The sequence below is a fragment of the Onychostruthus taczanowskii genome, unplaced genomic scaffold, assembly GCF_017590055.1.
Source record: "Onychostruthus taczanowskii isolate IOZ18803 unplaced genomic scaffold, ASM1759005v1 scaffold137, whole genome shotgun sequence".
Taxonomy (NCBI): domain Eukaryota; kingdom Metazoa; phylum Chordata; class Aves; order Passeriformes; family Passeridae; genus Onychostruthus; species Onychostruthus taczanowskii.
In genome coordinates, this window is record NW_024498540.1 from 648,439 (window position 1) to 665,751 (window position 17,313).

Sequence of the window (17,313 nt, forward strand, 5' to 3'; positions counted from 1 at the left end):
TTTCTTCCTCACTCTCAAACACATTTCTCAACTCCTGTTTTAAGAGAATTTGCATTTCCTTTTTTTTTTTGAAGATTTTTTTTTGCAACCAGAGAAAGCCTCTTATGACACTTCTTAAATAGAGCAATACTGACATCCATTGGTTTAATCTTATGTGACTATTTGTTAAATCTCTTCTAACTAATGTATACATACAGCATCACAATGAAAGGATTGAATTTGATGTGATCCAAGGAGGATTGTGCTAAGTCCAATTTGCTGTATTAGAAACATGAAACCAACACAGATTACTCGATGAAAAGAAACACATTGCAAAATGTGAAGTCCAAATACAATGACTAAAATAAAAGCAGGCATCACAAGTACCAACTAGGGGGAAAATATTAATGGGGAATTAGTAGTGATGCTAAATTTTTTTCAGAACCTCTCGAAATGTAAAAATACCTAATTTTATATGAACCTGTCCTGTTTTGTATTAATCATAAGGCAAAATAGTGAGGTGTGAGGAAAAATTACAAATCTAATAAAAAAAGCAGTTCAGTGAAGAAGATAATTAGTCTCTGGTTTCATCTCAGCCCTCAAAGGTTTTCCTTTAACTTGGCAGCATGCTGTTTTTTAAAATAGATACATCTTTTATAAACACTGCTGTAAGACCGCTGGTGATACAATGAAGTGGTTACATTTAATCTAGAAAAACACACCACAAAAAGTGGACGTGTTTTCAGCATTCATTATTACGACAAGCTAAGCAGATCAGGCTTAGGCTTCAAAACCAGAGTACCATTCTGGCAGCGAAGGGAGGCTTTCACAAAAAAAAAAAGCTTTCCGTTTGCTGTACCCTCCCACCGCATTCACTTGCAAATCACTGTGTGCTCGGGAAGCTTGCACTTCCCCGGGCTCCAACCTTCCCAGGGTAAGTGCTGCGGCTCCAGCAGCAGCGCCTCTCTCCCGCTCCCCTCTGAGGAGGGAGACTGAGAGGTGTCTGTGTGTCTGTGTGTCTGTATGTCTGTGCACGCCGCGCGTGTGTGTGTTCTTGATTTTTGGTGGTGGCTTTTTTTTTTTTTTTTTTTTTTCGCTCGTAAATCAGAAGCTCTGAATGAAAGCCAGTCGGAGGGAGAGCTCCCCCTTAGCTTTGGTTCCGGACTGTCCAGAGTTAAGTGATGCTGGGAGAAAAAGCCTGAGTTAGATCCAAGTAGAATCAGTCTTAAAAAATAACAGGAGAAAACTGACCAAGAAAAGGACTCTAATAGCTCGTTTTTCAGTTTGGTTGGGGTGGACACCACTTTCTCAGCAGAATAAAAGGTAGGAGCCTTTCTCGTTTTCTTTCTGTTGATATTATTACAGTTATTGTAATAGAGCACTATGTTGTTTAATGAGATTCCTATATTGGTTCTACTGTATACAACTTTCTGCATTTTATAAATATGTGTCAGGAGAAATGAGACAAGGGATAGGAAATAACTGCTGTGCATTCTCTTCTCAAAGTAAACTGATATCATATGCATGCAGGATTGAAACACTAAGAATTATATATATTTTTTTTTTTTTTTTTTTTTTTTTCTCCTAGTAAGCAAGCTGTCTTTTGAGCACCAGTTTCCATCTACAGTCAGTTCTTGAGAATTCAGTGTGGGGGGAACAAGTCTAACTGAATTGAAAAAAGCACAATGTTTCATAGTGTAACAGTTATGAACATAGCATGAAGCATACACATATGTGCCCTCACTTTCTGTATACCTGTGCAAGTCTGTTGCAGCTTTCACTGTTAATCATTCTGCCCTGGATTGAATTTCAGAATAATTACCTACACTCACAGAAAATGCTTGTTATGAAGGAAATCCCTGTGGAGAGGGATAGCAAAGTGTATACAAGCAATATTTCAAATATCTGTACAGAGCTATATGCACACAGATGGGGATAAAATTGCCTGGTTTGACATTTCAGAAAAGGGGGAGTGGAGGGAGAAGGAAAAACCAGGGGGTAGAAGGGAAAAGGTGGAGGGAGGAAAAATTCAGTCTGCACCTGTGTGAGCATTTATTGTCAATGCTGCAATAAAATCCATATTTGATGTGGTGTTAAATTAATTCAGCACAATACAAATCTAAATCCATGCTCCCAACTACTAACTATTGATGGCATTGTCAGCTGCATAAGAAATTTTCAATAGGCTCATACTGTACATGATACTAGTTGCAGCTGTAAAAATCTAACAGCCCTTCAGCTTAGGAGAATGCATCTACACGTGCAATCAGTGACAAATAGCAACCAGCATTTTGAAACGGACCTATCATCTCTGTTGCTTCCACACAAATGGAGCTGTTGCCTATAATCTTCGTCTTTCATTTGAGTAAAAGCCTCTGTATTATCCCAACAGCACTCCCGTTGCTTTGAAGGTATTTTTTAATTATACAACTTGTTGTGCATGTATGTGTGGATGTGTGTGTGAGTGTGTGAGTATGTGCACAGAGTGAGGAAGCAGGTCTGTAAAAAATAGTGTGGGGCTTTTTTTCTTTTCTTGCTTTTTTTCTTCTTCTTTTAAAGGCAGTAGGCTTTAAATTTACATGGTAATATTACTGGAGGGGAAAGGCAGAGAGTGAGAGACTGGAACACACTTGTGAATCTCTAAATCCTTTTCACATATGCCATTTACTAGGAAAGTTACGAGTCTGGTACTGGGATTTATTGAGATTTTTACAGCTACACAAACTTTTATATTAATTGCTTACCTTCTAATTGTAATAGCAGTCTATGTTCTTTTAGAGGAGGAAATGAAAGAAGGAACTTAGAGAACTAAGGAAAGCAAGAAGGAAACAGGCTATCTTCCTCAAGAGTTGCAAACCAGCTATTTAGAGTCAATATGGGTTTATGTCAAGAGAAGAATACTTCTTGGATTATCAACTCTTAATCTAGTTTAGGCCTGAGGACTCATATTTTATATACTTTGTTACATAAAAGTTTGAATGAATAGGTAATAATTTCTGCAGCAGTTTCTGTTAATTTTAATTTGTATTTATGTCTGTGTTTTTTTATGTGTGGTGTCAAGACAATGATGTACACTTAAATAGGAACACTGAAATGTCTGAAGAGTGTTGGTTATAATGCATATATTTAAACTGAAAACTGATCCTGGATTATTTGATTTTTTTGTTACTGTGAGTAGCATTGGAAAATATGTCTTGGCTACTTGCCTTACCAACCATTTGCATTTATAATACTTTCAACAGTTTGTGGGAAAGAAAATAGCAGAATACAACTTAAAAAGACTGTATGTAGAATCTTATATATTCCTAAATTATCTTTATAGCTTTGCATTAGAATAAATGACTATAGATACACTAAAACTTCACACTTGCATGCTCTCAATAGACAAAGGGTCTGTGAAGAATGATGAAATACTGAAATGTGCTCACAGTAGACACTGGTTCTACTGTTCTTTTCTGTGCTTAGCAGTAGTTAAAATGCAGAAAAATAATGTTATATATGAAGGAAAATGAGCATAGAATTAATTAAATGTAGAGATAAATTTAAAAAATACACATCTAGATATAGAAAGCAGTATACAAATTTCAGCTAAGTGATGTAAGTTTTCCCCCTTGTTAAATAATTAAATGTAAAAGTCAGAAAAGGTTAATTTGAAGATAATATCTGCCTCTGATTCTGAGAGAGTAATTTCCTGATCTCAACGTGATTTTCCAAGGAAAGAAATAAATGAAATAGAGCCTGTCTCATCTGGATAATTCTGTGCAAGCGAATTTTTTTTTTTTAAGGTCTGCTAACCATACTTGAAAAGGAGTATAATTTTGTACCACTAGGTTGCAGCACTGGTACAGGGGGTCAAAGTAAGATTGAACTATTGTTGAATAGTAGTAATGGGGTGAATATGGGGTTATGACAATATTATTTTTAATTCATTCATTATTATCACCTGAAATCATGTTTGTGAACACCAAGGTGTTTTAACTGGACTTCACAAAATGTCCTTCATAGATTTGAAAAAAAACCTGCTCTGTGGCTAATTCTTATACATTATTATTAATTATGTGGCTGACAGAAATAGAAAAAAAACCCCACTGATTATGTGGGCAGAATATAAGGGTGTAAGAAACATTTTGTGAGTGACTTCAGTGAACCACATCACTATTTGTTCTATATTACTACTGAATTTGCTATGGGCTTTTTTACTAACATACTATTTGATACATTGGGTTTTTTAAAGGAGGAAAAACTGAAATTAGAAAAGTAAAAACCATCTTCTCATGAGCAGTTTAAATATGCCTGAGTAAAACATTATCAAGGGTGACTTCACTACACATAAGGATGCCACACCACAGCACACTTTCATTTGCTCTGAACAGTGTGTAACTATCAATGAAAGCTGATAGAAACTAAAGGTGCAATTCACTGAAACATGAGGTGATTAAAAAGCACACATGCTGCACATTCTGCACTTTCAAATCTGCTAATGTGAACTTGCCTTTTGAGAAAAAAAAACCCACATTGGTTCCTCTATTGTCTAACTTCTGGAAAATCTTAAAAGCAAAAAGAAATAAAAGAAGCAGCAATGGTATTCTGAGCTCTAAATGTTCTCCAAATCTCTCTTTAGGCCAAGAGGAACTCCTGTGTCAAAAGCTGCTTGTGTTTTGGTCCCTGGCCTTACATGTCTTCACCTTTGAATCACTGGCATGGTGACTTCCCTAACATGCCTCTTTCTGTGGGTTAATGATTCTGCAAGAGAGCAATAGAAAAAAATTTGTCATCTCTGGGAGCTGTGTTTATTATAGTGACCAGACTGCATTACTGCACACAGGAAAAAAAAAAGAATAAAAACAACAGGTATCAGCTGAACCTGAACACTTTTTTTTTTCTTTTGCTCTGTTTTCATCTGGAGGGAAGCCAAAATACCACCCAACCAAAGGCTATTGAGCTTTTATGTTCTCTCTACTGGCCTATCAGTCTATTTTTTAATATGTGGGCTATCTGGCAAAAAATTGCCAGTTGAAGCCTTATGCACATTTCTTTTTAAATGCAGTCTTCCTGATTATTTAATGTCAGAGGCAATTACCTCAAATGTGTGTGTGTGTGTGTTTACAGTAGAGGTAAAACAGGGACCACCTTTATTTTAAACAGGGCTTGCATTCTAAGAAGCAGAATACAGTAAAGTTTCTTTCTTAATTTAATTCAGCCTTTTATTACTTGACTTTTTCTGCAAGTCCCACTACCATTTCTAGTCTTTATTAACTTTGATGAAATAGATCATGTTTATAATTTTTTTTTGTTATAGGAATGTGTCCAGCAGGAGGCATAAAGCTCTAGTAGCATCTCAGAGATACTTCCTAGCTTGTCACAGGGCAATAATAATACCCTGGGGTATCAGGTCTGCTATCTGGAAGTGTGTAACATGTACCAACAGGCTGCATCAGGGAAATACAAAGATTTAGGAAGTTAATTGGATATAATGAAAAGCAACATGGGAGGTGTCCTTTTTAATACTATTCCCACATGTACATAATTCTTCATATGAAGTTTTGTAACTTATTATGGCCTCTCTTAATTATAACTCAGAGTGAATGTTGAACGGTATTTAAAACAGTAGGGAATCATGTAATGAAGAGTTAGTTCATGTGTGTGTGTTTATGTAATGATTTAAAAAATTACTTGAAAATAGATGTTTCCAGAATTCTGTTGCTTCAAAGCTACAATTGTATTCTTCTGTTTTCTTAGAAAACAAAAAAACCCTCATCACGTATTTTCTCACGAAGAACTGTATATAGTATGGTATATAGATGTATGTACATATATATTTTATTGTTAATATTCCATCACCTACCACATTACAGATTGTGTTTATTGTATCACCCTAGTGCAATGTTTTGCATTACAACATAAAGAACATGATATAACACCACTTATCCAGACCAGAACGTCATCCTTAAAGATGACTGCAATCCTCATGAACTCTGCAATGCTATAATATCCAGATTTTATGAACATGAAGAATGTATACCAATGTAATTTGCATCATTTTTAGCACTACTCAAAATGCAGTGTCCTAGAGGACTGTTAATTTTTGTCCCTCAAACTGACATAAAATAAATATATAAACCTGAACTTTTTAGTTCATGTGTCTACCACGTTTTCCATCTGTTTAATGCATTCAAAGATTATCTTACTAATTATCAAACTCTCCCAATAGCGAGCACAAATAGAGATATACCTGTGTCTAGGAAACTTAGAAGCTGTGCATTCTGTCATTAGTTCCTCTAAGTATCACAGCCTTCATCAAGAGAGTTTCAAGCATTTTGTATCTTACACAAAAGACAAAATACATGGAGTGAATCTATGAGATTTTAAATGAGAGTGAGAAAATATACAAGAACCCAAAGTATATGTAATTATTTGGAGTTAATATTGAGAACAGAGGGATAGTTATTTGGTTTATTCTGACTGTAAGAATTCCAAGAAAAATTATCCCATAAATACATCAATTCCTTCCTTTCTCTTTGAGGTGGTGAGCTGTCATTTCCCTGATGCCTTTTCCACGGTGTATGGAACTGGGAACCATAAATGCACATCCATTTTACCTCTGCGTCACCAGAAAAGTAGTTAAAAATAGACATTTAGATTAGATATTAGGAATAAATTCTTTATTCATAGGGTAGTGGGGCACTGGAACAGGATGCCCAGGGAAGCTGTGGATATCCTATCCACTCTAATGGGTGGCATCATAACTCATGGTAGGAAGGGCTTGGAACTACATAATGCTGAAGATCTTTCAGGTCCCTTCCAACTCCACCCTTCCTATGACTCTATGATAAAATGTCATTGATTCTAGGTGTCATTAAAATTATGGGTAATACATTTACTAAAAGTTTACATATTCTAATTAGATTGATAAGATTTAATTAATAAACTAATGTTGGGTGTATATTTGCCTGTTTGTTTTTTAAATGTTGAGATTATTCAGAAGATGATCTGGACTTTCAGTGTTTAGAAATAATTGCAAAAAAAAATCAAGAAAAATATAAAGCATAGAAAGAAACAAACTCAACTGAATGTGTTTAACACAAAAAAATCACCAAACATGATGAATCAAAGCAAGAGAATGACAATATTTCAGTTCTTACTTTCTTTCCACCTGTAAAAATAAATTTTAATAACAAATTATGCAAATAATCTTTTACAAAAAGTTTATATCATGTTATAGATCATTTTTTTCATTAAGAGTACAGATACCTTCTAATTTTTGGGGTTTTTTATTTAATATGGGACACAGTTTTTAAATATTGATACCGTTTCATGCTATATTGTTTTTTCATGCATTATAGGTTTGATTCTGTAGCATAAGCTATGCAGAGCTACTACCCTGCTCTCCTGACTTTCTGCTAAAAAATAAAAGCACTGTTAATTAGAATAGTCTTGTATTAAGCAGTAAGTAATAGTGTAAGTAACTGTAGACCTCAATTTATGAATGTGTTAATGGGGTGCACCTAATTACTTTGCAGCCAAATCAAAAAATTTCCTTGCTTCTGAGACTGCAGAAGTAAGATATTTCATTATGGCATGAAATATATTTTAATATCTACTTAAGCATATTACATCAAAGTTCCCTAAATGTACTTTTGCTTTCCACTTCCCATGGCCAAGTTTTAAATAGTATAGTCAAAAATAAATAGTCTTCTAATTCTGTTTCTCTCAGGGATAGTTTCCAGTCTTTTGGCAGAAATTTCTAGAGTCAGCAGAAGAGTGGGATCTCACTATCATGAGAACCATTTTAGGGAAGTGTGATTTTTTTTTCCCCCTCTGTTGGACAAAGATTATTTTCTGACATTAGTATGCTGAGATGTGCTCTTTCCCTTGAGTGAGAGTGTGGGTCTCATGGTGAAGATAGCACTGATGCTGGAATCTTGATTAAAATGGGTGAACAGAGTCCCAGGCATGTGAGGTACATTTGGTACCTTCATGACTTAGGGGCATTTTATTAAGTTTCTGATTAAGAAGTAAAAAGCAATTGTGCTCTGTATTACTGGAATGACTTTGTTTTCTGGTAGTCACAGCTGAATGGAATGTGAACAGATAGAGATAGATGGATTTTCCTCTCTAATAGTACTATTTTACACAATTGCTTATGCTGTTCCTTCAAATTTCCCTTCGTAAGTGATTTCAAACCAAACAGTATCCTGATGAGTCTAATTAATTTGAGAAAACCTTTCTTAAGGTAGAAGAAATGTATTTTTTTCTTGTTTATTAGTTTATACTATTTAGAGAGTTTTTGATCATTCTGATCACCAGAATAAACTGGGCTCTTCTCTAAAATTTAAATATATATGTGGAATATTTGTACATGATGGAAAATTAAGACAAAATCATACATTTATTCTTTCTATCCTTGATTAACAAAACATCTGAATCACTCTGAAACACATGTGCTATTAGTGAATATATCCTAACTGTCGTTGGTTTTCTCCAGTTTTTTATTTGAGGCCAGAATAATGAGAATTAGGAAAGGAAAAAAACTAAGACATAGTGCATTATATTAATAATCCCATTAAAGTTTTGATGAGCATAAATCTTCTCGAGAATTGAGGATCTATAATGTGACTAAAAAAGGTCACTAGGCTTGAGATATTCTAAACTGGATGCCTAAAATTTTGTGACAATGAAAAACCAATTATTTAAGCTATGAAATCAGAAGCTGGGTTGTTTTTGATTTTTTTTTTTTCATACCAGTATATACATTTCACTGCTTTCAGGGATTTAAATGGTATTTGCTATATTCTGCTTTAGAACAGAACTTACAGATGAGCTTTTTAAGTTTTTACTTCTAGCAACAGCCACTTAACTGGAGTTACAAACCAGTGGTAAAGCTCAAAGTAGTTCAGCCTTCTAAATTACAGGACCAGACCCCCTGTGTTAACAGAGCAGTGAGATCTTGTTAAATTTCAGGTTATGTACATTCAGGAGAGAAAATACCTGCCATTTCCTTTCTCCATGGCTGCAGCTGTCAAGATCCGACCAGTAAGTGCTTGTGCACGTGGGGTCTGAGGTCGTTTTGCCACTTGGACAGGCTGTGAAAGTCAGGGCTAATGGAATAAAAGCAGCCTAGGTGGATCAGTCCCACAGCTGCCAGTTACACGGTTCCTGCTAAATCTCTGGAAAACCACCCAGGCGGTTTTGCCTTAGAGGTATCCATGACTATTGCATCATTTTAGTGATGTGACTGATTCCTTGTTACTCTGGGTATGCTGGTTGGAGTCCATTTCTACTTCTAGTGTATTAAAATCCTTCTTTTCTCAGGGAAAAAAAAAATAAAAGTACACCACAAAAACATCCCTGGACAAGTTCAGAAAGTTTAGAAGCCATTTAGTTATCATTACAGTGGATTAAGACTGGGCTATTAGTTATGAGGAAGACAAAATGAAAAAAATGTGATGTCATAATGGCATGATGACAGCAAAAAAAGTATACAGCAAAAAAGTATACTTTAAAGTATTCAATTCTATCTAAGTAAACAGAATTAATCTCAATGATTGTAGTGGTTAATCAAGTGCTGACTTCTCAAGGGTAATCCATTAGTTCTTTAAAATATATGAGCTAAAATGAAGTGATTTGAAGAAAAAAATGTTTGAAGGTAGCTTAATGAGTTTCTGTACAATCAGAAATACTGAGGATGAACAGGACAATACTGACACAAACATATTTCTTTTATAATCTTAACATTTTTCTTTAAAGGAAAAACCTATAGTGACTTGAAATTAGCTGTGGAATTTGTAGTTTTATTTTCTGAGATGCTTGCTTTCTTTCTGGTTGGAGGTTATGAACTGCTTTTTAGTAGTAGTTTTGCAGAAATTTTTTTAGACACGTGTTACATGGAATAATTGCCAGTGAATTGCCATGGTTTGAATTTTTTTTGTCCTACATGGGAACTATGGGGTCTGGTTTCTGTTTGGTTTTATGCAGTTAGTCCACTCGAAGCTGTTCATGCCATGAAGTAATGCCCTTCATACAGGATGACATTTTGCTGTGGGAGTAGAAAAGCATTCATTTGACAATATGATATTCTACAAGCTAGAAACAGTTTCTTCACTTTTCATGTTATATATCACACAGCTTTTTAAAGAGCACAAAAAATTTGAGATTTTTTTTTAAATTGCATTTGGGAGGGATAGTTGAGCGGAGTAAAGGAATAATTCATAATGCATAAACTGTTGAATTTTCATGAATTTTCTTTAAGGGAAATTGTACATTGTTGATGGTTTTGGAAGTTTGGTTTTTTGGGGTTTTTTTTGTGTCTGTTCAGTTTTTATTAATATCCTAGATATGTTTTTACTTCCCTGTCCTATAGAATAAATACATCATTCTAAATGTCCACAGCTAGTTCTTTGCAATTTGTAGGAAACCTAAGCTTTAGTATAACAATTTTTTTCTCCTTTAACTGTATGGTAAGTCTCTACATTTTGGTAGTTTGTCAAAGTAAGCAGAATATTATTCAATACTTGCTAACCAAATTGAAAGTCACATATTGAAGACATTTCTTGTGCAATTCCCTGAAAAGTGTTCCTTTTTTCAGATGGGAATCTTAGTAATGCAGATATTTTTAATCTTTTGGTGCCATCTCGTGGCAAGAGGATAATTATATGAAACAAAGAGGTAGTCTTTTCAGAACGTATTTTCTAAGCTTAGCAAAAATGTACCTTGGTTTGGTGATAGATATGTATGTATGAATTTTAATAGTGACTGTAAAATAACAAACTAATTCATGCATAGGACAAAACTATCTTTGATTTTTGGCTTTCTTCCTTTTTAAGAGCCTTTAAGTATTGATTTGAGAAATCTCACAAAAATTGACTGTCATTAGTGCATAGAAATAGATTTTTAGTCTGCTGCATTAGATCTGTAGCATACTTAACTGGTTCAAGGCAATTGTCAATATATTTTTATTGTAGCAGTGCATTACATCTCTGTAGAATACTTTAATACTTAGCTAGCTCACGGCTATATTCACTTCAGCATTCTGTAATGTTTAACAGAAAGCCAGGATCTGTGATAGCATTCTTGTGTTTCATTTTATTTTCTGGTTTTGGCTTGGGAAAATTCATACCAGCCTGCATCCAAAAAAAAAAAAAAAAAGATCCAGAACAGCACAGGAATGCTGTATATTTTTCTGGTATTTTCATTGGGATTCAGAAAAATGAGTAGTTTTGGTTCTGTGCTAAATAAATACTGGCTTAATACCAGGAGGTTTTAAAGATAATGCTTGTAGGTATATGCAGTCAGTACAGATCACATTCTTGCTCAGTTTCTGAAGGAGTTTTCATTACAATAGTCCATATTTGCTTACTTATCTCTAACTTCCAACTTGATCTCCAACTTGATCAAAGTTTCTAGATGCAAATATACTATTCTCTGTAAAGAGCTGGAAAGAAAATCAAGATGTCTGTCCTGGTTTTACTTATAGTGGGGGGTTCTCATTCTTTCAAAAGTAAGGATGTTTTTATTCTTAAAAAAATAAGTTATAGTCTTGTTCAAATAACATCCAAATATGCTGTAGGTATTGAAAATAGGTGTCAGGTTTTTACTTTATGAGTTATTATAATATCTTCCCAGCTGAAGAAGGAAATACTGTCAATCAAAATTAGTACCAAATGAGAACACTCTTTTAAGATCCCACCTGTTCTTTTCATGTCACGTTTCCATTACTTTCTGTACTCATGACTATTACTGTCTATGCTTTCTATATTGTCTATGTCTATATGCTTTCTATATTTGTACAGAAAATAATATTTGAAGGATAAAAATTCAATATATATTTTCTGGCAATTATATGGTAAATATTAAAATGGTAGTCACTAGAATGCAATTTTTAATAATCAATCAGTAGCTGAGGTACCACTGTGATAAGTTCTGTGTAGTATGATAAGTCAGTCAACAAGTGAAGCATTCATTTTCGTTGGTTAGAGATTGTGTGATTTCTCTGATTAAGATTAGCTAGGTATAAAACTCTTTTGCCTATCAGCTAGAATGAAGAGAAGAATCATAACATTAATGTAATAAGATACAGAATTTCAACAGTTTTTTACAGTTATGTGATAATGTGATTATTTCCTTCTCATCCCAGTAAAACTCCCTTAACAGTTAGGTATTGAATACTTCTGTCTCTTTCTATATCTGCCTCCTGGAATAGAATACAAAATTAAAGTGGTAAGTGAGTTAAGAAAGAATTGTAACTGCTCATTCCAGTGAATTGATGAGATATATATGCACTTACAAGAACAACAAATCTAAATATGTATCATAGTTTTGATAGAAACACAGACAGAAAAGTGTGACGCTTAAGGCCTCACAAACTAAATCTTAAGTTTTCTAGATAGATATTTACCAATATTTTATCTTCCTATCTTCTTATTCTGGATTAATACACATTTTTATGCATGTCAGTGTAAATTTATTTCTGTTACATTTAATAAAAACTTAATACAGAATATTTTAAAGATTATTAAAAGAGGAGGAAAGTAGAATTCTGTTATCTGTCTTGGACAGATTTTTTTTTTTTTATTTTTTTTTAATTTTTTTTACTTTTAGTTTAAGTCATTTTTAAAATGTACTTTCTTCTAAAAGCTTCAACAAAGGCAGTATGCTTCACCTGAAACATGGAATGAGATGGGCAAAAGAGCAAGCACAGGTACAGAAAGATGATGCAGCATGCCATAAATCACCAAAGAGAAAGTCTCCAATGAGATTAAGAAGATTTGCAGACAGTATTATGTGGATAAGAGGGAGGTAAAATGAGTTTAAGGGCTAAAAAGAATATGTAGGTAGGAAAATGTATTAGAAAGATGAAATGATTCAATCTATCAATGTCTTCTTTGAAGTTAGGGAGGGAAGAGGAAACATAGTCAATTTAAGTGATTCTTCCTATTTGTGGGGCTTCTGGAGGTGAAAAGTTAATGATTTTGTGATTATCTTCAGAAAAGCCTGGAAATATGTATAGCACAATTTCAGAATACATTTTTGAAAAAAATGCTAGAATCTCCTCATTTCTGCTGTAAAGTTCCTTGTATTCCCTTTCTTCAAATGGCACCTGTTGAACAGTAGATTTTGCTCTTTCAATCCCAGTGTGCATAATTTAGTTAGAATTTTAGGTAAGTAAATACATTATTTATGCTGGAAACTGTTGGATCCTGTATATAAAGGGGAGACTGAAAAGTGTCTGTCACTGAACTTGTCTAGATGATCAAAAGGAAAAAAATGCTTTTTAAAACTGTTTCTGGGGTTCGTCTGTCAGATAACTGAGCTGAGGAGCTTGTGTATTTAGTGTGTTCTCCTGACTGTCAAAATTATTTATATCTAGTGTGACGACCAGTTAGTCTAAGCAACACATACCTAAGCTGTGGCAGTGAAAGAAAAAAGAACATCATCCTGCTGTACAACTGCAGTAGTAAATAACTGACATGTTTCAGGGCCCACAAGCCTACAGAAATTTTAAACAAGACATAAAGGTCACAATAGCACAGGTTCCTGACAATCATGGGTGCTGTTATTACGTGCACAATGTAGCTGTGCCATCTTTTCAGACTCCTGCAGAAACAGTCTGAATGAGTTTGTAGCTATGACTTTGTCCTTTGGAGATCACAATTCTTAGGACAAACTAGGAGGGGCTTTTTTGATAGAAAAGAGAGCTGCAAAATTAGAAGTAGTTACACTGATATGTAATTTTTGGCATTTGGTTAAACTTACCTTTACCAAAGTAAACTTGGGTTGTTTTCTTGTGGAGATAAACAGAGAAACCTAGGTATGTATTATCTGCAAGTGATGCACTTTTTTCCTTCCCTACCTTTTACAGAGTAGAAATATTTTAAATTAATAATAATAACAATAGTAGTAGTAGTAGTAGTAGTAGTAGTAGTAGTAATAAATTTGTATGAGGTATGAATATAAAAATAAGAAAAAAAAAATTTCTCTTATTGGGCTGATGGGATGAAATCAACATGCTTCAGAAATAAAAATGTGTTTTCTTACAATGGATTTATATCCATCCACTCTGATGTAAAGCACTATGACAGACTGTCATGGGGATAGCTGTCACTTTTTAGTATTGTTAAGAGAACTGAGGAAGCAAAAGGCAAAAGGAATTGTAGTTCCTTAAAAATGGGACAGAAATTTCCAGCCTTAAGAAATTTTAAAACGTATTTTTCCATAATTTAACCATAATTTTTAATAGCCTCACAATGTCTTGTGCAGGACTTTGAGAGAAACTAAACCTTTTTTTCTGTAAAAGTGTCTCTCTAACAGCATTCAATTAAGTTCTCCTCAAGCTAGGTGAAAAAAATACCTTTATGTCCAGATATTCCAGAAGTCTTTATGATGGTTTTAGACCAGTCTACAGCTCTTTTCTAGCTCCTTAGGTGTTTGTGACAACTGATTTACATGGGAAAGGAATGGTAACAATGATCAGCTCTCCTGCTTCTTTTTTGTTAGTCCACATTGCTATCCACAAGGACTTCACAGATTTTGCACTTTTAAAAGACCATACTAGTCTGTTTTGCCACTCATAAAAAAAAATCCTTCAAGAGATTAAGTAAGAATTAATCTGCCCCTTTCTGTGTGTTTTGGTACTTCTCTGAAAGGCATTTTGGTTAACAGCAACAGTCAGGTGCTCTTGTCAATTAGGCCACGCTTGAAGAACTGGGGCTTGTTCAGGCGGAAGAGTCATGCATGTGAAGAACCAGGAGACTCAGGGCTGGACAGAGCTGCAGAAGCTCCTCATTGCCAGTGGATTTCTGATGCCCTCTTTGCAATAACAGGGAAGGAGTTTGCCTCCAGGAAGGACTGAAAGCCACCTCCTACTATGTTTCAAACCTGGAGTTTGTATGCAGAAAAAGACAGACGTTTGAGGCTGGGTTATGTTGATAAATTCAAGTGCTTCTGTGAGGGGACACACCAGCAGTTCAAAAATTATTTAAGCTTGTGTTTAATTTCCAGTACTGTTGACAGGATTTAATAAGATATACAAAGTTCAACACTTTATTTTTTTTTTAAATTCTGTCCAGATATGTACACACTTGTGCTTTGGGCAACTTCATCCTTAAATAAAGCTGTGCCTTGTTCTGAGACTAATTTTCTAGCAGAAAATAAGAATAAAACAGTTCTGTATTTCTGAGGTTAACTTTTTCTAACTTTCAGTTAACTATCAACCTTATATATTTGTCTCAGGTAGTGCTTAGTATTACTATGTTCAGAACTTAAAATTTTTCCAACACTTGGTTTCCACCTTCATTTTAATGAAAGGGTAATTTTAATTGCTCACATAATTCTTAGAAGGCAGTGACTTTTTTCATAGCCTTTCAATGATGTCCAATAAGTATGTGTCAGGAAGTTGATTTAATTGATTTAAGGACCACAGTGAGCAGCCTGCTTTAGTATTGAAATGAAGAGGACAGTTGGAATGATTAAATTTTATAGAGAATTCGCATGATCAGAGCTTGTCTTGGAAGAGAAGTGCAAAATGAGAACTTGCACTGAGCTGAACATTCTTATTGCCTAGGAAGTGCTCAATTGCACTTTTGCTTCAGGGTACATTGAGCAGAAATTTTCACATCCAAAGCAATATACGGAATTATATATTTAATAGAATACTAATAAGTTACCTCACTGAAATACTACAGGGTGGTAAGTCAAACACTGCCAAGTATTTTAGAATTATTACATCTTCCACATAAGACTATAATACAAAATTATTAGGAAATCAAATTACAAGCCTCTTTAATACACATATTTTACTCCTAGAATTTTAATGATTGTTGCATTATCCTTTATGTGTTTCTGTTCATAAAATTTCCAAAATTATAAGCAATGGTTTTGTAATGTTACTTTTATTCCAATGTGGCCCAGCTCTTACTCAGTTCTTGATAACTGGCTTTCTTTCTGTGCTGTGTGAGTACTGGTATTTCAAAGTTTCTTGTATGTGTCATGTTCTTTGCCTGGGACATCCTTCTTATGTTAATTGCTTCCCACTTCACATTTCCTGTCAATCACAGATGTTTATGTTTCATCTGTGTTATGTAATACAGCAAATTAACAACGAATGCTTTGAAATTCAATTAACAATTCAGTGTTTCGAAACAATTGGTGCTTGTGAACAAAAGGTTTACTGTGACAGGCTAAAAGGAGTCTGAAGTCCTGTACGAGAAACTTTATTATGTAGCTAAAACATAGAACACTTGCTTTTTAGCATCAAAATATATTAATTTGGGCATACAAAACTTCTGTTGTAGTGGGCTGCTAAGTAATGTCATACCTCTTCCAGATATACCCTTCCTGGGCTGTATCACCAGGATCCACAAAAATTGGTTAAACTTGAACAGACCTAATTGGTGCAGCAATGCCCTGAAACCATGTAAGGGACCATATGGCACAGTAGCAAGGAGAAAAATTAAGTTGTTGTTCAGACATCAACAATCATGTGATAAGTCCCTTTATCCTATCCATAAGAAAATACTATCTCTAGGTATCAGCACACATACAGATTATTCTTGGAGACACTATGATACTTTTCATATGCTTACAAATATACTTTTTTGAATGTTTCTTCACCCTTCTGCTAGTTTTTAAACATTGACTTTATAGTGTACTTTGGTGCTTTTAAAAATATCCAATGCTCTCAAAGGTATTAATGATGTACAGCTAGAGTTCCTAGATAATTTTCAGTGTATAAAGGCTATTATTGATGAAGATTTAATTAATGATAAAGAAAAGTAAGTTTTTGTCATGTATCAGTAATTAGCTACTAATAGGTGCGTGAAGTAATGGGGGTTGTTGGGCTGCAGCAGTGTTTGTGCAAAGGCACAGACCTCTTATCTATCTATTTGTGCACTGCCTGGTTGTTTGCAAAACAGCAAAGGCTTTGGAATTGCTGAAGAGCTTTAGGCTACTTTTTGTCCATTCAATATATTAAAATTTAAGAATACAGCCACTGCCACCCCCAGACTATATCCACTCTGCTTAGTCTGTAGTCCTGTTACCTCCTAGAAATGTTATATGTATGCTTGGGCAGCACATTAAAATTATTTAGTGAAATTTGAATTAAATTATAATTCCATAACTCGTAGGGCTTTTTTCTTTTGAACTCAAACAAAACTAACAATCAGTATTTAGCCTAGAGAGGAGCACTGCAATTACCACTGTATAGCAAATAAAACTTAAAATCAAGCCTCCTTGATCACTTGAGGTTATCAAAAATGATGAAATACAGTTACAAGTGTATAGGTGTTGAAAACAGCATACTGTATCAGTTTCATCTTGGGAATTTTTCCTAATAAT

At 34.3% G+C, this 17,313-nt stretch overlaps 1 protein-coding gene across 1 annotated transcript in view; it reads left to right on the forward strand.

Moving 5' to 3' along the window:
* The first annotated feature begins 1,195 nt into the window (after positions 1 to 1,195).
* Positions 1,196 to 17,313, forward strand: part of LOC121332092 (cadherin-10) — a 93,067-nt gene continuing 76,949 nt past the window's right edge. Inside the window, exon 1 of the mRNA XM_041397176.1 lies at positions 1,196 to 1,302. The gene's annotated coding sequence lies outside the window, so the exon portion shown is untranslated. The remainder of the gene's footprint in view (positions 1,303 to 17,313) is intronic.